At 39.7% G+C, this 24,838-nt stretch overlaps 2 long non-coding RNA genes across 2 annotated transcripts in view; both read left to right on the top strand.

Moving 5' to 3' along the window:
- The window catches only part of LOC147358337 (uncharacterized), a 142,968-nt gene that overhangs the window by 5,556 nt on the left and 112,574 nt on the right, over positions 1–24,838 (top strand). Inside the window, exon 2 of the long non-coding RNA XR_015141586.1 lies at positions 8,793–8,928. This is a non-coding gene — a long non-coding RNA (uncharacterized LOC147358337). The remainder of the gene's footprint in view (positions 1–8,792; positions 8,929–24,838) is intronic.
- On the top strand, positions 14,069–22,347 carry LOC147358338 (uncharacterized). The gene is made up of 3 exons (XR_015141587.1): positions 14,069–14,206; positions 16,645–16,698; positions 22,216–22,347. It is a non-coding gene; the product is annotated as an uncharacterized LOC147358338 (long non-coding RNA).

Genomic DNA, 24,838 nt, shown 5'->3' with positions numbered 1-24,838 from the left:
CATCAGGTGACTGGTTAGTGGTGAATCAATGAAGCTACCCAATCATGACCTAGCATGGAATTTGAAAAATCTACTGGGGGATGAAATGTCCAAGAAAGTGCAATTCAGCTTTCGGTTTACCTTTTCTGTGTGTTTTTAAGATGTACTAGTTGAGATTTTTCTGGTTGATGGATGGATTTCAAACTGTTAAAATGGGATTGGAGGTAAAATGTAGGAAAAGAGTTTCATTCTCACCTTGATGAAATGATTCAGCTGAGCATGTGGGTGGTGAGATGGGTGCAATAAGAGGAGTTCTGAAAAAAAACCAAACTAATAAAATTTTGTTTTTTTAAAACACGTATTAGCTGATGTAAAGATGACTGTGGCTTATATAATGGGGTGTTTCAGCTTTCCATGGTGGGGAGTTCCCTAGCACGTCCTTGGGTTAACCCACAGACATAGATTAGACTTTTCCAAGGCTTGCAACCTACTGGTTTTTGTCTGGGTTGGTTTGTTCCTGGAAAGCCTTGCTTTTGGCCATCCAATATGTTCCTTTTAGGGTACGGTGTTTACCTGACTTCACAGTATCTTATCTAAACATTTTAAACAGCTACCCAGCTAATGAAAAATAACCACATACTCTTTTAGACATTTTCTATAAATAAAATACATTACTTCTGCTTAAAAAGTGATTATAATATGCAGACTACAATTTTTAAAATTTATTGACATAACTGCCTTCTTTCTTCTGCAAGGCTGCAAATACTTTTATTTCATTTAGCTTTCATTGTCCCACATGGATTGAGTACACACGCTCCCTGATGCAGTGCTAGATCCCCTTCCATTCCATGGGATGAATGAGCCATCATTTAGTTCATGAATCTCACTGATGGGAATTTTGATTTTTTTAAAATAACATTTTGGTAGTAGAAGCATTGCTATGATACACTTGCTTGTGTCTATATAGGATTATTCATAAGAGTAAATTTTCAGAAGTGGAGTTGCTGGGCCAGGGTGACAATTCCACTTCTGAAAATACATGAAAATACAAATACATGAAAATACAAATTCTTATTCTATGAGGTAAGTCAGACAAATATATGGTATGTGTGGAAGCTAAAAGGATGATACAAATGAACTTTTTTTTAAAGGTATGAAGTAAGAGAGATACACACTCCGTAGGAAGAATGTGGGTCATTGTGGAAAGTGAGAAGCCCAAATGAACTTATTTACAAAACAGAAACATACTCAGAGCACACGAACTTATGGTTACCAAAGGGGAAATGGAGGGCAGGGGCGGGGGATAAATTAGGAGGTTGGGATTAACATATACACACTATTATATATAAAACAGATAATCAACAGGGACCTACTCTATAGCAAAGAGAGCTCTACTCCATATTCTGTAATAACCTGTATGGAAAAAGAATCTGTAAAGAAATAAATATATGTATATGTATAACTGAATCACTTTACTGTATGCCTGAAACTAATACAATATTGTAGATCTACTATATGCCAATATAAATTTAAAATGTAAAATTTCCTCCTTTGAAAAGTTACATTATTTACATTTTGCCCATGCACATGACTTCCTAGCCTACTAATAAGCAGTGTAAGAACACTGACAAAGTTGGAGACTTTAAATATTGTTCAATAATCTCAACTTGAGGACTTCCCAAGTGGTGCTAGTGGTAAATACTTGCCGATGCAGGAGATGCAAGAGACACAGTTTTGATCCCTGGGTCGGGAAGACCCCCTGGAGGAGGAAATGGCAACCCACTCCAGTAGTCTTGCCTGGAAAACTCCATGGACAGAGGAGCCTGGCGGGCTACAGTTCATGGGGCCTCAAAGAGTTGAACATGATGGAGTGCCTGAGCATACACACGTAAGCTCAACTTAGAAAACACCTGAAAACGATAAGTAGGAGTGAGCGTTCTTCCAGCTGGCGGGAAGACAAATGCTATGAAGACCAGTCATGGTTTGTAAAACACCTGTGAAGAGTCAGGGACCTGGACAGGAAAGAACAGAATGTGTCTGGAGAAGCACCAATAGACAGCATAGCTGGAGCAAATTGGATAACAGGAGAGACAGAGGAAGGCTGGGTGTTCGGCGCTTGATTGTATGGAGACTGATTTTGGAAAAAAAAATTTACTAGTTTAGCTTTTAAGAAAAGAGTTTTCAATTTGTATCTCAAAAGTCATCAGTTTGAATTTCTCTCTCTGGGGTTGTGCTGGCCCTTTGGTTGTGAGTCGCCATGAAGGCTTTTGAGAAGGAGGATGTTAGTAGATTTGATTTTTTGAAAATCATCCTGGTTCCATCTCATCTTTGTCCTTCTTGTCTTTATCATCCTCCTGCTTTCTATGGGAAGTAAGAAGAGCGGATTGAGAAAGTTCATGGTTGTTTGTGTCTGCCTGAGTATTTACTCCTTAAAATTCAAAGTGTGGGGTAGGGAGGGTTTCCCTTGTGGTGTTGGCCTTTGTGTGGAAACCTAGAAGAGCTTAAGAATAAAGCTGAGGACCAGCCAGAAGTGCTGATGACATTGTAATGCAAAATTAACTGCTTATTACCTTTTTGGGGGGCCTGGGGTTAAAAATATGGAGATTGAATTTTGAAAAAAAAATTACTAATTTAGATTTAAAAGAAGACAGTTTCAGTTTGTATTTCAAATCATCAGTCTGAAAAATGTTGAATGAATAATAATAGTCTGACCTTATGTTTCAGGAGAATAAATATTATGCATTGCCTTCTGATTAAAAATAAACGAATACTACAGTTTAGTTCTGCAAAAGATGTCGCATTTGAAAATCTACAAAGTTAGAAATATATTAACAAAGAAAAGGCAAATCAAAGAAAGGAGAGGTGTGTAAGAAGTGAACAAAGAAGAGAAATTGAAAGCTTGAGTGTGATCTTTCAAGTCCTTTTTTTCTGAAGCAAATTCTCCTTTGAGCAATTTTTTTCATCTCTCTGTAAATCTGTTAGAGACAAAATGATAACTGATAATTACATTAAATTCTTGTATCTGTCTCTTTGTATTTCCTTCTTTAGGATCATGTAGAAGGGAATTCAAGAGCCATAATATTCTGGCTTCCAGCATGACATGTGACCAGAGTAGGTGCCCATCCCAAACCAGGAGCCTTCCTCTTCATCTTTCAGTTCATAGGCAGGCCTCCTTCTGGACCCAGGAGAGGAAATGACAGAAGATAACAGATATGGAAGTGAGCTGGAAGGTTAAAAATTAATTCCTCACAGACACAAAACTTTAGAAAAATTCCTGTTCTCTTTTAGATTAATTTAATATAACAAATTGAGACACGTGTGAGACTGTCATCAGGACAGAGATCTCCTGGTGATATTAATATATCACATCTCTTTCACATTGTCACCAATACAGAATGAACCCCAAAGTAGTACGTGTTGTACCAATCTTGCCAGGCAGTCAACAACTGGTTTCCCTTAAACATCGCTGTTTCCAATTCTTCTAAAATTACAGATCATACTTGTTTTGTTTCACATGTGTGTGTTTTCCCCTTTTAGTAACTGAAACCAGGTTTATCTGTGGCTCTTTTGGTGTAGATAATTTTTGCTAATTGGTCTTTTAATGTCTTACACATTGACTAGGAGTTTATTGACTCTTGTTTACAAATGAATACTAATACAGACAGGTGACATAATCATGGTATTTAAGGATTTCTGGTACGGTTGGCATTTGGACAATGACCTATAATTTGCTGGCATAAATGTCTCATTTGTAGAAATGGAAGAGTCATTCTCACATTCTGTTTCATAACATTCGTTTATGCAGATTTGCAGCACAAGTTAATTATGGGAACTGAAAGGAATGGTCACATGGTTGTCTTCTCTAGGTAGGCTTTTGCTTTTGACATCTGAACCCCTGTACCATCACTCCTTAAAAAGATTCAATACATTTTCCTAAAGAGACCTCTCTCCTTCACTTTTATCTACCGTATAGTAAAGACGTTGTTTTCTGTATACAGCTGGAAACTGTCCAACTTCCTTTAAATCTTGCTGGCTTTAGATGGGCCATGATGTTCTATTTGAGGATAACCTAGTAAAGGGAAGAATGTTAAATTATCTGAGGCCATTGGCTCAGCTTCTAACAGAGTGATCCCAGGTCTTGCTTAAGATGAAGGGAATTGATGATCCTGTCCTGGCTGGAATTATTGATGGAGGACTCGAGGTGCCCAAGCTGACCCTTTGGCCTTCAAATCTGGTGTAACATGGAAAATCCCTCCCAGAGTCATCTTTCTTCACGGCAGTGTCAGGAACCTTCTGTTTGAATATCTGACTTGTTTGGAGCCCTACAAGAGAGACAGGGTGCATTCTGAAAGAGATGATGTTTACCATGAGCAAGAAGACTGATGGAAAGTCCCAGCTTATCTAAAACCCAGGGGCCAGACCTTGAGATAACAGCACTCTGTTTTAAAAGTATTTACGTTCAGAAAAAGAATTTCACAAAGCCCCAAAGCACGGCCATTGTAGCATGAATGATGTCTCCCTAACCACTGTCCAATCCTAGAATGTCTATTTTGGAGAGGACAAAGATGTCACTGGGAAAAGGAAATTATATAGTACTTACATAGAATTTTAATAGTTGGTAATAGCAAAGTGAAATGATCTTGGCTTGGGAGAAAGTAAGCCAAAATATTAAGGGAGATTTATTTATGAATCTTCCCTCTCCACTGGCTAACAATAACTATTAACTTCAGGGCTTACCGTTCTAAATGCTTCATATAGACTTTGGACAACCTTGATTTTTATCATCCCTTTTTATGTATGAGAAAACTGAGGGTCAGAAAACTTAAATAACTTTCCCATGACACAGAGCTGCATACACAGACACACATACATCCACAGATGAAAGCTGTCTAGACTAAGTGGGATTAATGAGCCATGTGCGTTAACTATTAAGAATCTCTCCCCATATTCTACTGTTAAGAGCAAGAGGCCAATTAACAGACAGCTACAAAAATAGCTTAGTTTCCTCAAAAATACAAGTACAATCATAGCAAAAGTCACCCCAGTGAATTTTGTGAAAACAGTAAAATTCATTCCTATGCCTTTTTCACCTTTACCCACTACCCTGAACAGTAACTCGTGCACTTATTACTGGTGAAAAATGGTGCCAGAGGCCTGTCATATTTTCAGTTTATGAAGAACATTACTGTTATTTTTTGCTGACTTTGACAGTCAGAGTAGCACAGAGGGTTCCCACTTTCGGGAAAGACTTTCAACCCCAAAGAGTGGAAACACAAAACTTGCTTTGCTTGTTCCTCAGTGACCCGGAGCATTCCAGCTCATTAAGGTTTCTGTGTATTGATTTGGTATATGGTGGCTGAGCAGAGTGAGAGCCAGGAGAGTGGTAGATGAGGCTAGAGAGGTGGATGACGAGATCAGAGCATGTTGTGTGGGCCCTGGAAAGATCTGTGGTTTTATTACAGGGCAGAGAAGCCATTTAAGCGATTGGTGCCAGAGGGTGATATGATCTGATGTATAATTTAAAGAATCATCCAGGCTGCTTTGTGTATTTAATGCTTGTGTACGTACGCATTAGAAGAAGACAAAAGAGGTCATGGCATCTTAGATTTGGGGAATGGCAATGATGGGAAAGAGGGGATGGATTTGAGATATATATGGAAGTAGGAATTAGAGGATTTGGTGATTGACTGAATATGGGAAGATGGTGGTGGGGGAGAAGGAAGAATTAAGGATGACTCGCATTTGCTTGAGCAAATGGGTAGATAAAAGTGACATCTGTTGAGATGGAGAAGGTTGCCAGAATAAAAGGCTTAATAGAGGTAATCGAGTTTGATTATAGAAATGTGAAGCAGATATCCCAGCACAAGCATGCAATATGCAGTTGCAAGTTTTGGCTGTGAGGTCAAGGAGTTATCTGGAATAGAAAGATAAATATGGGAGTCATCTGCATATGGATGGTCTTTGATGTCTGGGGAATGGGTAAGAACCCTTGTGGTAAAAATGTCAAGTGAAAAGGAAAAGGACTCAGTACTGTGCTTTGAGGACTTTAATTTTTAGCAGAGGAGGTGGAGCCAATAAAGGAAACTGAGAGAATGGAAACCAAAGGAAGAATATTTCAAAAAGGAGGGGATTTTATTAGTGGGGATCAAGTAAAATAAGATTGCACAGCAAAGTTAAATAAACATTTACCAGGGAAAACTAGATGCCATGAGTGTTCTCGAAATTGGAGATTTGGGAGGATCTCAGGACATGTGTTAGGCAAATAATAGAAGTTTACTGTTAGCTTGTAGAGCATAAAAGTTGTGTTAAATCACTTTTCAACCTAGCTGGGTAATTAGTATCCTGGGGGTAGGGCTTGGGGCAAAGTCAGGACTCCTTATCTATTTAAAATCTTCTACTGGACAACTCACACAGAACACCAAGTTCTTAGCAATAATTAGGGAAGGGAGAGAATTCAGGGAGCATTATTTGCAAAACCGAGAACTGTGGAGGCAGGGCAGGGTACATTGTCTTTATGAACACAGCAGAGTTACTAGGCATTTATTTTCATCTTCATTTAACAGACTTAAAAAAAAGCCTTAATTTTTATTTTGGAGAATAGTTGATTAGCAATGTTGTGTTTCAGGTGTAGAGCAAAGCGAGTCAGTTATACACATGCATGTATCTATTCTTTTCCACATTCTTTTCCCATTTAGATGTTACACAGTATTGAGCAGTGCTATATGGTAGGTTCCCTGTGCTATATAGTAGGTTCTTATTGGTTGTCCATTTTTATTTTTTAAATTAATTTTATGGAAGTATAGTTTCTTTACAGTTAGTTTAACAGACTCTTTGGAGAGCAGATCCAATGTGGGGGGTGGGGGCTGGTCTTGAAAAAGCCAAAGGTTGTAGTAGGCTTTAAAAAAGGCTAGATCTTGCTTTTGAGGGGTGGTCTAGATCAGGCCCTGAGGTTCTTTTTAATAGAAAGAGAAAAAAGCTATCCTCTTCTTATGTGATTACTTTCAAGATTCCCTCTCAGGTGAGTTTGAAAATAAACTGACCAAACCACCTTGGCCCAATTTAGGCTTCTTTGGAGATTGAAAAAAAAGAAAACGTGAAGACTAAAATAGAACAGGAGATTATATGCAAAGGAGATTAAGAGATTTCTGGCAATCACTGCAGAGAAAGAGGGACACGCATGCCCCGCTGGAGATTGGGAGGGAATGGGACACAGATCACACAGAGAGACGCTCATGGCACTGGAGTGGGAGGCAACACTATTGTTGGGAAGGACGAAATGTTGAAACTTTCCTCGTAAAGGGACTGTATCATGGAGGAACTGTTTATCTGATTAGGTCCCAGACCTTTCCCCAGTATCTTTCAAATCAGAAAAATATGCACAAGGGAAGGAAAAGAATTAAGGACATAGGTGGTTTTATTTGTACTGCAGAGCCTTTGAGTCTCTTTGGACTTCTGAAGTCAATTCAGGGTGAACTGAACATCCCCTTTAGAGGATGCAGTAAAAGAACTGAGAAGAACCCTCCTGCTGGAAGATGAGAATGACAAGAGATCGACACTTTAGCTTTGGGGACTGTAAGTCATGGGATGAGTCTTCGGTTTCTTGTCTTTTGGGAATCATTTCCCTACATCAGGTTGCTTTGTAGCTTTATATCAGGCAAGTTCACTCACTTGACTAGTTTGTTTCTCCTTCTAAGAATTTATTGATTCATGAAATCATCAAGTATTGCTACTGGATGCATCTCTTTCAAAGCTGGCAGTAACTGTTGCCTGGTTCTAACAGAAGCCTACTAACTCTATTGTTAGTAGAGTTATATTGTTATTTTATAACTTTTAATTTAATCTTTGTTCTGCCCCCCATTATTAAAGATGATTTCACAGATAGCCACTCACTTTCACCCCAGCTCTTAGAGCCCCTGGGGTGTAAATCTTGAGGTTAATCTGACCTTCAGCCTAGATCTCATCGCAAGCCTACTCCTTGGTTTGAAATAGCTTCTATTTCTTAAATTAAGGGGTGGATTACAGGGTGAGTATTTATTACATTTTATGCCTTGTTATTTATATGTGTGACATGCATTCTTTAATAAGTAGTGACAATTGCATAAGAAAAAAAATGAAAAAGAAAAAAAAAATCACAGGATATTTTCAGAAGAAGGAACAAATCAGTCCAAGTGTGCCAGGAAAACTAGGTGAGGTGGAAGAACCAGTCAGGGGTTTCAGAATAGAAAAAACACCCTCCTCTAACTCTAGACTGATTTGCCTAAGGTTATAATGCTTTGAAAACTTATTCTTTCACACTTAATTAAATGACCTCAACTAGACTCCTTTCCTTTTTTAGGCCTTAGTTTCCCCAACTGAAAAAAAAAAAGAAAAAAGTGGGGCCTAGCATGGAAAATCAGGGTTGGCAAATCCATGCACATCACACTCTAGTCCATGCCCATGGCAGACATGAGTAATTGATCACAGCACTCATTTTCTCTAAGTTGGGAAAAGACTTACCAATTGTTTTCAACATAGAGCTTCAGTTGTTCACATATAAAAAGAGAGAATTCTAAAGTTCCTTCAAGACTTGTCATTCTGTATCCCATCCCTGTCATTCTCTGTTTAATCCTCCAATTAGTCTGGGAGCTCTTTAAAGGGTGGGACGCATTCCTTGTACTCAGTGGACACTAGAATTTCAGTAAAAACCAGCTTCCTGGAAAGCGGCATTTCTCCTGCCTTTCACACTATTCGTATCCTAGATCAAGAATGGAGCAAATCTTCTAGAGACCAGTAAGTGGACTCTGATTGTGAACTAAATCCATTCCACCCACTAGGCTATATTCAAGAGGACCAGGATCTAGTCTCTGCTGGAGACTTGTGAAAAATACAAGGGAACTTGGAAAATCCACGTGAAGGAGAGAGGAGCAGAAGTGCACTCAGAACTGAGTGAAGCGAGGCCGTGGTGTGAAGGTCTGTATGGGTCGACTATTAAGGGGAAATAAAGGTAGTTGAAATGGCACCATGCAGATTAAGATTTTGCTCTGTTGGCTTTGCCAGCTCACACATTCTCTCAGGCCTACCTCTCATATGTTAACTCTGCCAAATGAGGGAGGTGGTTTCTTTGATGTTGTGATTCCAACGCAGTGGACTGAAAATGAAGTTGTGAGCAAGAGAGCGAAAGCCCAGAGGGACAGTTTACAACCAAGCACCGCACGCCCTCCAGTGGCAGAAAACCAGTAACTCGGGTGAAAATGAACCTTCAATTATTACCTAAACTAGACTTTGGAAGTAGTATAATTTTTTTTTTTCTTTTGCTCTCACCTGGATACTTAGGATAACTATACAGATTTTTTTTTCAAATGCTTGAATGAAACCCATGAGTGTTATGTAATGTTATCAATATTTAGAATGTCCGAACTGAAATTAATCATAAAAATAACTTATCTGATAACTAATAACATTTTTTTATTAATCCTAATAAATGAAAGTTCAGAGAGGTTGGGGGACAGAACTGATGCTTCACCGCTATCTTCTGACTCCAAATTCAGCTCTTGTTTTACTCTTCATCTTGGCTTCTCTATAGCAGTATCTTTTCTCCTTTTGTAATTGTTCTTAGGCTTTATCTGTATGTTGTTACATATGTCATATGTTGTCACACATATACTATTGTGCCTTTTAAAGCTGAAAATACATTAAATAATAGTCATGAATTTTTTGACATTAAATACATAAAGAAGGCTTCTCAGGTGGTGTAGTGGTATAAAGAATCCACCTACCAAAATGCGGGAGATGCAAGAAATGAGGGTTTGATCCCTGGGTAGGGAAGATCCTCTGTAGAAGGAAATGGCAACCCACTCCAGTATTCTTGCCTGGAAAATTCCATGGACAGAGGAGTCTGGCAGGTTATGGTCCATGGGGTCGCCAAGAGTAGGGCTTGACTGAACGACTGAGTGCACACATGTAAAACCAGGAAAATGTATAACAGAAGCTGTCATGACAGACCAGAGAAGGGCATTCAGTAGATGGCATATAGTCTCAAATATTGAGTTTTTACATGTTCTATTCCTCTATCTCCACAAAAATAATTCTTAAGATTTTGTCTCAAACCAATGGCATATATAAGTATATTGAATTTTCATTCTTCCTTTTAGAAAAACCTCACATTAAAAAATATACCATCAATTAGCCTCTTGTAATACAGGGGGAAATGCATAACAAAGTAGGTCCATGGTCTTGTAAAATTCACTGTATTTTATGGTTTGGAAAATCAGCAAAGAAATTTCGAACTGATCTGGATGGCATCACTGACTCGATGGACATGAGTCTGGGTGAACTCCGGGAGTTGGTGATGGATAGGGAGGCCTGGCGTGCTGCGATTCATGGGGTCTCAAAGAGTCGGACACGAATGAGCGATTGATCTGATCTGATCTGATCTGATTTGAAGCTGATGAAAGGTTAAATGATAATAAAAGTTTAACTGCTGAAAAGATAATTTACTAAGCATACGAATGACTATTCATTGGAAGGACTGATGCTGAAACTGAAGCTCCAATACTTAGACCACCTGATGAGCCGACTCATTGGAAAAGACCCTGATGCTGGGAAAGATTGAGGGCAGGAGGAGAAGAGGGTGATGGAGGATGAGATGGTTGGAGGGCAACATTGACTCAATGGACATGAGTTTGAGCAAACTCAGGGAGACAGTAAAGGAGAGGGAAACCTGGCATGCTGCAGTCCATGGGGTTGCAAAGAGTTGGACTGAACGACAACAACGAGAATGACCAAGTTCTGCATCTTAGCAGGTTCCTGCTGAGCTCATTCAATAATTCTAATTTACACAGTGATCAACAGTAAGAAGAAATAGTATTTTTCTTTAACATTTGTCATGGACATGGCACTGTGCTAGGCATCCTTGAGAAATTATGATACCCATTGTATGATACCCATGGTATGATACCCATACCAGTTACCCATTACTGAGTCTTATTCTGCTTATTCTAAGCAAGTCACATTAATTTCTTGTTAATTCTCGCAACAGCCTTAGGGATAGCAGTATTCTTATTTTGTAGGTGAAGAAACTGAGGTGCAATGTGATATTAAGGGAGTTAGTAAAAGAAGCAGATGATATATTCCCACTCATGTTGGAAAGATCGGTTTTCTTACCTCTCCTGAAAGGAAAGATACATCTGTAATTAACTACGGCTAATTTGTCTAGGACACAGAGTTTTGGAACCAGAACTTTAAGGCCTGAGAAAGAAAGTTGGTATTCCAAGTGGATTCTTTGCAATGTTGATGGATGGGACTTACATCAATACTGCAGGACAAGATGACCAGTAGGTTTCAACTCACATAATCTTCCCTATTGAGCATCATCTGCCCTCAACTGCATTCTACCTGGTGAACCTATACAGGCTCAGGAGAAAAGTGTGTTTGACTGACTAGTGATCTCTATTATGAGTAAGGGATGTGGGCAGTTGGCATGAGAGCACATATTTGTCACAATTGCTCCACATGAACTAAATTCTACAAAACCTAGACTTTCTGAAGTGTTATATGCATGTACAGAGGCATTGACATCATTTGGGAACTTTATAGAAATGCAAAATATCAGATATCATTCCAGACCCATTTTATGAGCATCTTCATTGTAAGTAAAGTCTGAAATGACTTCTGTGCCCATTGATGTTGAAAAGTTCTGAGGTCAAGCTTGTTTACAAACACAGCCATGACATTTCAGAAACCAAGGACTGTGTTCTCTTGCATATGATTCAGTGATGTGATTATTTCTTCTCTTTCCTTCTTTCATTAATTTTATTATTAAACAGTCATACAATAAAACTGACTCATTTTTGGTCTATAGTTCTATGAGTTTTAATACAGATACAGATTTGTAGGGCTTCCCAGCCAGCGCTGATGGTAAAGAGCCTGCCTGTCAATACAGGAGACATAAGACATGTGGCTTCGATCCCTGAATTGGGAAGATCCCCTGGAGGAGGGCATGCAACCCATTCCAGTATTCTTGCTTGGAGAATGCCATGGACAGAGGAGCCTGGTGGCTACGGTCCATAGGGTTGCAGAGTCGGATGAGACTGAAGTGACTTAGCTATGTGTAAGCCACCATCTGAGTCAGGATACCGTATAGTTCATTCATCCCCCCAAACTCTCTTGCTATCCCTCTCTAGGCTCACCTGCCACCATCCTGAAGCCCCGGTGACTACTCATCGAGTCTCTGCCACTATACTTGTGTCTTTTTGAGAATGTCACATGAATGGAACCATAGCGTGTGTAACTTTTTGAATTTTGCTTTTCACTCAGCATAATGCCTTTCATAACAGGATTTTGATAACACCTTTCTTTGTCTCACAGCTGTAAAGAAAATACTGTAGAGCAAAATTCTGTGACTCCATAGAAAAATGGTGATTTCTCACATCAGTGTTGACAGTCTAAATTGTTCTAGGAATATATCAATGTATTTGGCTCCATGTTCTTTCAAGTGTGAAACCATACTCCAAGTTTACTTCCCAGACACATTCATCTGATGTCTTGAGTTAAATTGTTACTCAGTGTTTGCTCTATTTTATAAATGCTGCTTCATACTTGCTTTATTAGGCTAACATTTCATTTTTTCCCCTTTTTCAAATAATATTTTTAAAAGGCAGTATTCCTTAACCGTCTTTGTCAATTATCTTTCGGATGGAACCCATAAGTACATCCCTGCCCCATGCCACCAAACATTCCCAAATGGAACAGACTTTAAAAAATGTTTTGAAACACAGAGTTCTAAAGGTTCCTTGGAAGGAGGACTACAGCAACAGAAAAACACAAAAGAAGTCTACTCTAGAATATTACTGTTATCATCCTATTCCTCCTTCACGTTTGCAAATCAGTTTCCCATCCATTCTCAGTTAGAGATCAACAGTCCTGGGAAATGCAGGAACCAAGCCAGGTGTTGTTACTATCACTTTGCAGACGGGGAAAGTGAAGACTAGATGGGGAGGCGAGAAGTCAAAGGTCACACAGCTGGCTGTGATACAGCCAGAAATAGGATGGAAAATTCTGAGTTCTATTAGGCACCTGGTATTAATATTATAGGATTTTTCCTATTAGATAATCACAGAAACTATTAGATCTATTGCATTCCAAAAGACAGGGATAATTTCTTTACATATGAAAACCCAAGTTTTTCTAATCACGGTAATCGTCTAAAACTTCATGAATATTTTGATAGCAAGTCTGTTCTGTCATGCTATTTTTGTTTGACTCTAGTCACACAGAGCAACTTTGTTTGAGGATATAATCACTTGTCATTACAATCTCACAAATAGACATTTTTCTTTCTAGAAAGTAAAATTCTGAAGACTGAGGCCATTTTCTACTTCAATTTCCCTTGCTTCCATGTTAAAGCTTTCCGAGGTTGAAGTCTATGATGAGGTAGCTCTTTTTAGGACATGAGACAGACCCCTTTCCTCCCTTGGAATTACCGTAGGATCTGGTAGCTGCTTCTTTACACCCTCTGCTAAGATTTATTGATACATCTTATGATCCAGGAAATAATTGATCATTTCAGTGGAAGTGGTCATAATTTTTAGTTCACATCTTTGGGGACACTTTTTAAGGCATGTAATCTGATATGTGCAGTGCATTTGTAAAGCAGGAGTCAGAGTCTTCAAAGTTGTTGAAACTAAATCTGAGAGCATCTGTGAATTGTATTAGGATGGTTAACCTTCATGCATGAGGCTTGCATTCTATCGTCTCAGCTGCTTTTTACCCACCCCCACGCATGCCCTGCAACGCCCTTGATTAACACCAGTGCCCAGGTGTTGTGTGGCTCTCCTGCAAGGATGACTTGCCACCATCCTGTGATGCAGACGTCTATTCAGGGTGAGCACCAGGCCCAGAATTCATTAATTAACAAGGGTGATGGGAAGTTGTAAACACAGCTGTCAGCTGCAGGCTCGGCAGACCTGCCTGCATTCAACAAGTAAAAAAAAGCCGGGTGGTAACATAGTCTGATTGTCTGGGGCCTCCTCAACCAAACTCGAAAGCAGGTCTCCGGCAGAGGAACCAACAGCATGCCCTAGTCTCTCCAGAGCTACCCAGAGGCTGGGCTCCTTTCTGTCTGGAGTTTCCATTCTTAGAGCCAACTCTAAGACTTCCTTAGAGTCTTAAGGAAAGTGAAAGCGGGGAGAAAGTAGCGACCCTGTTACAAGAGGGCACATTTTCCAGACATTCAGCACTTGTGTTTTTGGTGAGTTCTTGGAGGAGACTTGGGCTTCCCAGGTGGTGCTAGTGGTAAAGGATCTGCCTGCTAATGTAGGAGACACAGGAGACATGGGTTTGACCCCTGGGTTGGGAATATCCCCTGGAGAAGGGAATGGCAGAATTTCATGGACAGAGAGGTCTGGTGGACTATAGTCCCTAGGTCACAAAGAATAGGACATGACTGAGCATGCATGCAAGCAAGCAATAAGTATAAATATAAAATATAAGTATCTTTTAGTATTTACCTATTTATAATTGGGCTTCCCTGGTGGCTCAGCTGGTAAAGAGTCCTCCTGCAACACAGGAAACCCCAGTTAGATTCCTGGGTTGCGAAGATCTGCTGGAGAAGGGCTGGGCTACCCACTTCAGTATTCATGGGCTTCCCTTGTGACTCAGCTGGTAAAGAATCTGCTTGCAACGTGGGAGACCTGGGTTCTATCCCTGGGTTGGGAATATCCCCTGGAGAAGGGAAAGGCTACCCATTCCAGTATTCTGGCCTAGAGAATTCCATGGACTGTATAGTCCACAGAGTCACAAAGAGTCAGACATGACTAAGCAACTTTCACTTTCTTTCACTTTATTTATAATTGTTCTTTGCAAGCTACAAATGTATTCTATATATTATTATGTTCATTATATATTCAGTTCAGTTCAGTCAGTCATGTCCGACTCTTTACGACCCCATGAATCGCAGCACGCCAGGCCTCCCTGTCCATCACCAACTCTCGGAGTTCACTCAAACTCATGTCCATCGAGTCAGTCTGGTGATGCCATCCAGCCATCTCATCCTCTGTTGTCCCCTTCTTCTCCTGCCCCCAATCCCTCCCAGCATCAGAGTCTTTTCCAATGAGTCAACTCTTCGCATGGGGTGGCCAAAGTATTGCAGTTTCAGCTTTAGCATCAGTCCTTCCAAAGAACACCCAGGACTGATCTCCTTTAGAATGAACGGGTTGGATCTCCTTAGAGTCCAAGGGACTCTCAAGAGTCTTCTCCAACACCACAGTTCAAAAGCATCAATTCTTCAGTGCTCAGCTTTCTTCACAGTCCAACTCTCACATCCATACATGACCACAGGAAAAACCATAGTCTTGACTAGATGGACCTTAGTTGGCAAAGTAATGTCTCTGCTTTTTAATATGCTATCTAGGTTGGTCATAACTTTCCTCCCAAGGAGTAAGTGTCTTTCAATTTCATGGCTGCAATCACCATCTGCAGTGATTTTGGAGCCCAGAAAAATAAAGTCTGACACTGTTTCCACTGTTTCCCCATCTATTTCTCATGAAGTGATGGGACCGGATGCCATGATCTTAGTTTTCTGAATGTTGTGTTTTAAGCCAACTTTTTCACTCTCCTCTTTCACTTTCATCAAGAGGCTTTTTAGTTCCTCTTCACTTTCTGCCATAAGGGTGGTGTCACCTGCATATCTGAGGTTATTGATATTTCTCCCGGCAATCTTGATGCCAGCTTGTGCTTCTTCCAGTCCAGCATTTCTCATGATGTACTCTGCATGTAAGTTAAATAAGCAGGGTGACAATATACAGCCTTGATGTACTCCTTTTCCTATTTGGAACCGGTCTGTTGTTCCATGTCCAGTTCTAACTGTTGCTTCCTGACCTGCATACAGGTTTCTCAAGAGGCAGGTCAGGTGGTCTGGTATTCCCATCTCTTTCAGAATTTTCCCACAGTTTATTGTGATCCACATAGTCAAAGGCTTTGGCATAGTCAATAAAGCAGAAATAGATGTTTTTCTGGAACTCTCTTGCTTTTTCGATGACCCAGTGGATGTTGGCAATTTGATCTCTGGTTCCTCTGCCTTTTCTAAAACCAGCTTGAATATCTGGAAGTTCTTGCATATATAATTCTTCTGATCAGGTTTATTGGGACATTATTTGCCTCCAAGTCACAACGTACTATTGTGCATCTGTATTTTGCAAAGCCCAACAGTAGAAGTTGAGGGGGGTATCAGAAATGATTAACCAGGCTCCCTGCTTTTGTGTTGCTTCCCATCTCAAGGGTAAGACTGACCTGTTATAAGTAACTTTTAGAACAAGAGGCTGAATGAGGCAAGTGCTATAACTGAACGGAAAGCTAAGTGCTATGTAAGCAGAGGAGGGATACCGTGTTCTGATTGAGCTAATGGAAGACTTCAGGTGGAGGATGGATTTGTGGTGGGAAAGACACACTGGGCTCAGGGCCTGAGGAGCACCAACTGGGGTGTCTGCCGTGTTCTGTCTCACCAGGGGAATGACTGTAGGGTGAGGGACCTGTGAACAGTTGGGAGCAGAGAAAGGGGGCCAGGCTTAAAGAAGAACAGTCACACAGGTGCTCAGATTTGAGGTGGGATTATTAACGGTTTTTTGTCCAGGGCATGGGAAGGCTTAGATCTTCCCCACCAGTCACTTTTTCTTGCATTTGATTTCCCAGTAGGAAATACAGTCAGGAGTAGCAGTTAATTGGGACTCCAACTGATCTGCATGAGTGAGTATCCAATAACGCTCACTGTTATGTTCTGGGCTGAATGCTGACTTTAGCTTAAAGACTAAGTTGGGCTTCAGGTCTTAGAAACTTGAATCTGGATCCTTCTAACCTGCTGAATTATATAGAGGCAAAGGCCAGCATGCCTAGGCATGCATATGGAAACACAGTGGGCCTGCCTGGATGGCTACTTGTAGTCACCTGGAGAAGGTAAAGGGATAGATGGGTCTGTACCTTCAGCACACAGGAATCTGACCCCAAAGAAAATGTGATGTGAAAAATGATCTAGAATTTTGATCAATCAGATGAATAACTCTTCCTCTCTTGAAAAGTTAGGGAGTGAACTAGGAAGAGATGGCAAAAACTTGCATGATGGAAGGAGAGTGGTGGAAGTGTTCCCTCTCCTACAGGCAGTGACAGGTGCAAAGTGGATGAGGGTCCATGAACCAGGAGAGCAGATTTTAGTTAACAGAACAAAACAGGAAGGCTCAAGTCCTTGCTAACACTTAGGAAGTGGTCAAGTTGACGGAGCCCATGAATCAGAAAAAGGTGGATGATCAAAGGGCCAAGAGATTGACAGCAAATGAGGAGCAAAGAAAGATAAGTAGGAGAAGAGACAAATGGCCCTGACAAGGCAAATGGAAGCACTGCTGTCTACCTGTCCGCTTAACTGGTTGAGACCAAGTCCCTGGTGACTCTCAGACAATGGTGACCGCAGGTAGCTGACCTAGTAGTTAATGCAGCGTCACGTGTGGAGAGATATCTGTCTGTGTGGTGGGAAGTAGGGGTGGGCAGGAGGCACTTCAGCTTCCCTCCTCCAACTCTGACAACCTCTGCTGTGTTATAGACACATGAGCAATATACGATACTGTTTTCTTAAAGAAGTAATGTTTGATATGTTTGAAAACTATTGGTATGGCAGAAAAGACTGGACTGGAATTTAGCAAGCAAGAGTTTAGAAGTCATTCCAAGCATCTTTTCTGACCACAAGGCAGTAAGATTAGATCTCAATTACAGGAGAAAAACGATTAAAAATTCCAACATATGGAGGCTGAACAACACGCTGCTGAATAACCAACAAATCACAGAAGAAATCAAAAAAGAAATCAAAATTTGCATAGAAATGAATGAAAATGAAAATACAACAACCCAAAACCTGTGGGACACGGTAAAAGCAGTCCTAAGGGGAAAGTTCATAGCAATACAGGCACACCTCAAGAAACAAAAAAAAAGTCAAATAAATAACCTAACTCTACACCTAAAGCAACTAGAAAAGGAAGAAATGAAGAACCCCAGGGTTAGTAGAAGGAAAGAAATCTTAAAAATTAGAGCAGAAATAAATGCAAAAGAAACAAAAGAGACCATAGCAAAAATCAACAAAGCCAAAAGCTGGTTCTTTGAAAGGATAAATAAAATTGACAAACCATTAGCCAGACTCATCAAGAAACAAAGGGAGAAAAATCAAATCAATAAAATTAGAAATGAAAATGGAGAGATCACAACAGACAACACAGAAATACAAAGGATCATAAGAGACTACTATCAACAATTATATGCCAATAAAATGGACAACGTGGAAGAAATGGACAAATTCTTAGAAAAGTACAACTTTCCAAAACTCGACCAGGAAGAAATAGAAAATCTTAACAGACCCATCACAAGCACGGAAATTGAAACTGTAATCAAAAATCTTCCAGCAAACAAAAGCCCCGGTCCAGACGGCTTCACAGCTGAATTCTACCAAAAATTTAGAGAAGAGCTAACACCTATCCTGCTCAAACTCTTCCAAAAAATTGCAGAGGAAGGTAAACTTCCAAACTCATTCTATGAGGCCACCATCACCCTAATACCAAAACCTGACAAAGATCCCACACAAAAAGAAAACTACAGGCCAATATCACTGATGAACACAGATGAAAAAATCCTTAACAAAACTCTAGCAATCAGAATCCAACAACACATTAAAAAGATCGTACACCATGACCAAGTGGATATCCCAGGGATGCAAGGATTCTTCAATATCCGCAAATCAATCAATGTAATACACCACATTAACAAATTGAAAAATAAAAACCATATGATTATCTCAATAGATGCAGAGAAAGCCTTTGACAAAATTCAACACCCATTTATGATAAAAACTCTCCAGAAAGCAGGAATAGAAAGCAGAAAGCAGAAAGAAGGAACATACCTCAACATAATAAAAGCTATATATGACAAACCCACAGCAAACATTATCCTCAATGGTGAAAAATTGAAAGCATTTCCTCTAAAGTCAGGAACAAGACAAGGGTGCCCACTTTCACCATTACTCTTCAACATAGTTTTGGAAGTTTTGGCCACAGAAATCAGAGCAGAAAAAGAAATAAAAGGAATCCAAATTGGAAAAGAAGAAGTAAAACTCTCACTATTTGCAGATGACATGATCCTCTACATAGAAAACCCTAAAGACTCCACCAGAAAATTACTAGAACTAATCAATGACTATAGTAAAGTTGCAGGATATAAAATCAACACACAGAAATCCCTTGCACTCCTATACACTAATAATGAGAAAACAGAAAGAGAAAATAAGGAAACAATTCCATTCACCATTGCAATGGAAAGAATAAAATACTTAGGAATATATCTACCTAAAGAAACTAAAGACCTATATATAGAAAACTATAAAACACTGGTGAAAGAAATCAAAGAGGACACTAATAGATGGAGAAATATACCATGTTCATGGATTGGAAGAATCAAAATAGTGAAAATGAGTATACTACCCAAAGCAATTTATAGATTCAATGCAATCCCTATCAAGCTACCAACAGTATTCTTCACAGAGCTAGAACAAATAATTTCACAATTTGTATGGAAATACAAAAAACCTCGAATAGCCAAAGCGATCTTGAGAAAGAAGAATGGAACTGGAGGAATCAACCTACCTGACTTCAGGCTCTACTACAAAGCCACAGTTATCAAGACAGTATGGTACTGGCACAAAGACAGGAATATAGATCAATGGAACAAAATAGAAAGCCCAGAGATAAATCCACGCACATATGGACACCTTATCTTTGACAAAGGAGGCAAGAATATACAATGGATTAAAGACAATCTCTTTAACAAGTGGTGCTGGGAAAACTGGTCAACCACTTGTAAAAGAATGAAACTAGAACACTTTCTAACACCATACACAAAAATAAACTCAAAATGGATTAAAGATCTAAACATAAGACCAGAAACTATAAAACTCCTAGAGGAGAACATAGGCAAAACACTCTCTGACATACATCACAGCAGGATCCTCTATGACCCACCTCCCAGAATATTGGAAATAAAAGCAAAAATAAACAAATGGGACCTAATTAACCTTAAAAGCTTCTGCACATCAAAGGAAACTATCAGCAAGGTGAAAAGACAGCCTTCAGAATGGGAGAAAATAATAGCAAATGAAGCAACTGACAAACAACTAATCTCAAAAATATACAAGCAACTCCTACAGCTCAACTCCAGAAAAATAAATGACCCAATCAAAAAATGGGCCAAAGAACTCTAAATAGACATTTCTCCAAAGAAGACATACAGATGGCTAACAAACACATGAAAAGATGCTTAACATCACTCATTATCAGAGAAATGCAAATCAAGACCACTATGAGGTACCATTTCACACCAGTCAGAATGGCTGTGATCCAAAAGTCTACAAATAATAAATGTTGGAGAGGGTGTGGAGAAAAGGGAAACCTCTTACACTGTTGGTGGGAATGCAAACTAGTACAGCCACTATGGAGAACAGTGTGGAGATTCCTTAAAAAACTGCAAACAGAACTGCCTTATGATCCAGCAATCCTACTGCTGGGCATACACACTGAGGAAACCAGAAGGGAAAGAGTCACGTGTACCCCAATGTTCACCGCAGCACTGTTTATAATAGCCAGGACATGGAAGCAACCTAGATGTCCATCAGCAGATGAATGGATAAGAAAGCTGTGGTACATATACACAATGGAGTATTACTCAGCCATTAAAAAGAATTCATTTGAATCAGTTCTAATGAGGTGGATGAAACTGGAGCCTATTATACAGAGTGAAGTAAGCCAGAAAGAAAAACACCAATACAGTATACTAACGCATATATATGGAATTTAGAAAGATGGTAACAATAACCCTGTGTACTAGACAGCAAAAGAGACACTGATGTATGGAACAGTCTTATGGACTCTGTGGGAGAGGGAGAGGGTGGGAAGATTTGGGAGAATGGCATTAAAACATGTAAAATATCATGTATGAAACGAGATGCCAGTCCAGGTTCAATGCACGATACTGGATGCTTGGGGCTAGTGCACTGGGATGACCCAGAGGGATGGTATGGGGAGGGAGGAGGGAGGAGAGTTCAGGATGGGGAGCACATGTATACCTGTGATGGATTCATTTTGATATTTGGCAAAACTAATACAATTATGTAAAGTTTAAAAATAAAATAAAATTAAAAAAAAAAAGAGTGTCAAAACCCCCCCCCCCCCAAAAAAAAGAGTTTTAGTCCTAATTCTGCTAGTTTGGCTCCTTGAACAATAATAAAAACTACAATAAAGGCCACGATGATACTGATAGTCTGCTAAGCTATATGCCACACAGAGTGTGTAATCATACCTTCTATGTAGTATTTTATCTGATCCTCACAATAACCCTACAAAATAGGCATATTATTCCCATTTCACAGATGAGGTGCAGAAAGGGAACTTGCTCAGGGGGATACAGAACTGGTATCAGATCCAATTCTCAAATTGAGGTTTATCTGATATTAAAGACTATGATCTTCTAGCACTCACTTGACTGCTATAACTTCACTCTTACCTCTAATAGATGAGTAAATGTCTTTACCTATGAAAAATGCTATTGGTGTTTTGATGGGGATTGCATTGAGTGGTAGATTGCCTTGGGTAGTGTTTAACAATATTAACCTTCTAATCCAAAAATATGCTGTATCTTTCCACATAAGTCAGACAGAGAGAGATAAATATTGTATGATTTCACTTATATGTGGAACCTAAAACATACAATAAATAGTGAATATAACAAAAAATAGCCACAGATATAGAGCATAAACTAATGGTTACCAGTGGGGAGAGGAAAGGAGGAGGGGCCATATCTAGAGGTAGGGGATTAAAAGGGACAAACCATTATGTATAAAATAAGCTACAAAGATATATCACACTACACAGAGAAGATAGCCAATATTTTATAATAACTATAGATGGAATATAAACTTTAACAATTGTGAATCACTATATTGTATACCTGTAATTTATATAATACTGTACATCAACTATACTCAATAAAAAAACAAGTATGATGGAATTTCAAATGAATAAATGTTTGTGACAAATCATTGTAAGCTAAAAGTTCTTTAAAAAGGAAGCAATTATTATCCTACTCCAAGTCTGGTGCTTTTAAATGTTTGTTGAATAAATACAAATTGGAAATACAATTTATCTATCTCTCTATACATTTATCTCAACTTTTTTTTTCCAGTTCTACTTATGCAAAGAATAATTGTTGTAAACTACCAAAAAAGATCTTCTAGAAAATCTCTAAGTAAAAGGGCTGCTTTCCCAAGTTTGGTTGGTTTTAGAGGATTAAAAAAATGATTGATGACTTCCCTGGTGGTCCAATAGTTAGGAATCCACTTGCCAGTGCAGGGGACACGGGTTCGATCTCTAGTCCGGGAAGGTTCCTCATGCTGAGAGGCGACTAAGCCCACGTGCTGCAACGACTGAAGCCTGCGCACCCTGGAGCCCGTGCTCCACAACAAGGAACACCGCTGCAGTGAGCAGCCCGTGCGCCCTGGAGCCCGTGCTCCACAGCAAGGAACACCACTGCAGTGAGCAGCCTGCGCCCTGTAACGAAGTGCAGCCCCCACTGGCGGCAACTAGAGAACGTCTGTCCTTACACAAAAACCCAGTGTGGACAATAAATGAAAAAAAGAATTTTTTTTTCTTGGGATTCTTTTTTTTTTGATCTTAATCATCTTCTTCTTTTTTTTTCTTGATCTTGGGATACCCTTTATGAATGTGTATAAAGGTGGCTCAGTGATAAAGAATCTACCTGCCAATTCAGGAGACGCAGGAGACACAGGTTCAGTGCTTGAGTTGGGAAGATCCCCTGGAGGAGGAAATGGCAACCCATTCCAGTATTCTTGATGGGATAATCCCATGGCAGAGGAGCCTGGTGGGTGGGAAAGAGTCCGGCATGACTGAGTGAGTGAGCACACGCATACCCTTCATGAAAGGAATCATAAAGGAGCTCCCTCTGTTAAGTACACTATATGTTAGGGACACTTTCTAATCTCATTTAATCTTCAAATTGTGGGCATTATTATTTTCATTTGCTCGGTAAGGAAACTAAACCTTTGAGAAGTTGAGAAATTCACCCATATTCATCTTGGTCAAAGTACAATCATGAAGCCTGAAAATACTGGATGTCTTGACATAAGAATCTAGCTTTGAAGGCAAAGCTTGAGAATAACTTATTATGACCTTTAACTTCTTACCAAGTCAAGAAAAGAAAAAGGATTCCAGGGCCTATTGGAAAAGCATTCCCCAAAGGTTTGGATAAATAAATAGTTTCGGCAGTCCTGTGACACTGAAGAGTGAGGGCCTGTTTCTCCCTGGAGCCCTGGAAGTATCTCCAGCTCTTCCCAGTAGCCTTGGCTCCCACACTCATCTGGCTAGAATCTTGTTTTCCTCTGCAGCAGAGCTGGGCTGCAGTTTTTGATAGTGCTTGTCTTCAACAAGTTTCCACATGAACCTCTGATCTAGTGCTGGAACAAAGCGACAGCAGAGGGAGGCCCAGCTTGGAATGAGTCAGGTGGAGACTGATGCCTTGTTTCTTGTTAAACACTGTTCTCCCTCCAGGTATGTACTTTTCCCCAACAGTTGAACTCTGTCAACACAAGTCTGGGCTTCCCTCTCCCTACTAATGCAAACATTGTTATAGCAGGAAAGGAATAGAAATCCATGGCTGAAATGTGAAAACCTATGCTTTCAGGTAGAGGATCAAGAGCCCTTCACCTTGCCAAACATTATTTGAATTTTGTAGAACAAACACTGGAGTTTAAGTTACATCCTCGAATTCAATATTTGGCATAGGATGATAACCACTGCTGATCTCTCCCATTTGGTGTACCTGTTAATTGTTTTGAGATAAAGTGATGAACCCCATCAGAGGATTTGTGGGTTCAGTTGCTTTACCCTACTTTTTTTAAGTAGAGAAGAAACTGAGTTTCAGAGAAGTTAAGTGATTCACCCAGGATTATATAGCCACTTGAAGAGTTGGCTGTGTATAAAGAATTGAGGGCTCCTAACTTGTATTAAAGTGACTTTTTAACCCTACTAGAATTAATTCTGTTTTTGTTAGTATCTATATCCACTGAGATAAAGCAATTTGTCCCGGATCAGCTTGAAACCATGTTCTTAAGAAGTCATCTGCTAGTACCTAATAGTATTTACTATTGCTAAATATTTTGATGCAGTTTACCTGGTTTCTAATGTTGTGACTGAGGGTAGAACTTCTGGGAGTCTGCCTTGGTTTGTATCTCAACTGCACCAATTATTAGCTCTCTTGTATGTGTTAGTTACCAAGTTATGTCTGACTCATATGTGAATCCATGGATTGTAGCCTGCTAGGCTTCTCTGTCCATAGGATTCTCCAGGCAAGAATACTTGAGTGGGTTGCCATTTCCTTCTCCATGGGATCTTCCCAACCCAGGGATTGAACCCCGGTCTCCTGCATTGTAAGCAGAGTCTTTACCATCTGAGCTCCAGGGAAGCCACCATTATCTTAGGAAAGTTTTACCTCTTTGCACTCTCATTTCCCTTTTCATAAAGTGGGAATACTAACAACATCCACCTAACCCTGAGTGACTATGAGAATTAAGTGAAATTATACATACACAGAGGTCAGAACTGTGCCAGGCACACAGTAAATACCCAATAAATGTCAGAGATCCCTATTATTGTGTGGAACCTTAAGACATTTTAGCTTTGCCTCTCTCATTAACTAGCCTCATACTCGCTGTGCCTCAGTTTCCTCATCTGTGAGATAAAATTCTTATTGCTTCACCATTCAAAATAGATTGAGCTTATTTATATGCTTG

The sequence above is a fragment of the Bos grunniens genome, chromosome 15 (genome assembly GCF_055505025.1).
Source record: "Bos grunniens cultivar Pamir isolate PY7600 chromosome 15, Bosgru_T2T1.0, whole genome shotgun sequence".
NCBI lineage: Eukaryota > Metazoa > Chordata > Mammalia > Artiodactyla > Bovidae > Bos > Bos grunniens.
The sequence above is the reverse complement of the archived record's forward strand: the minus strand, read 5'-3'. Positions and strand labels throughout refer to the sequence as shown.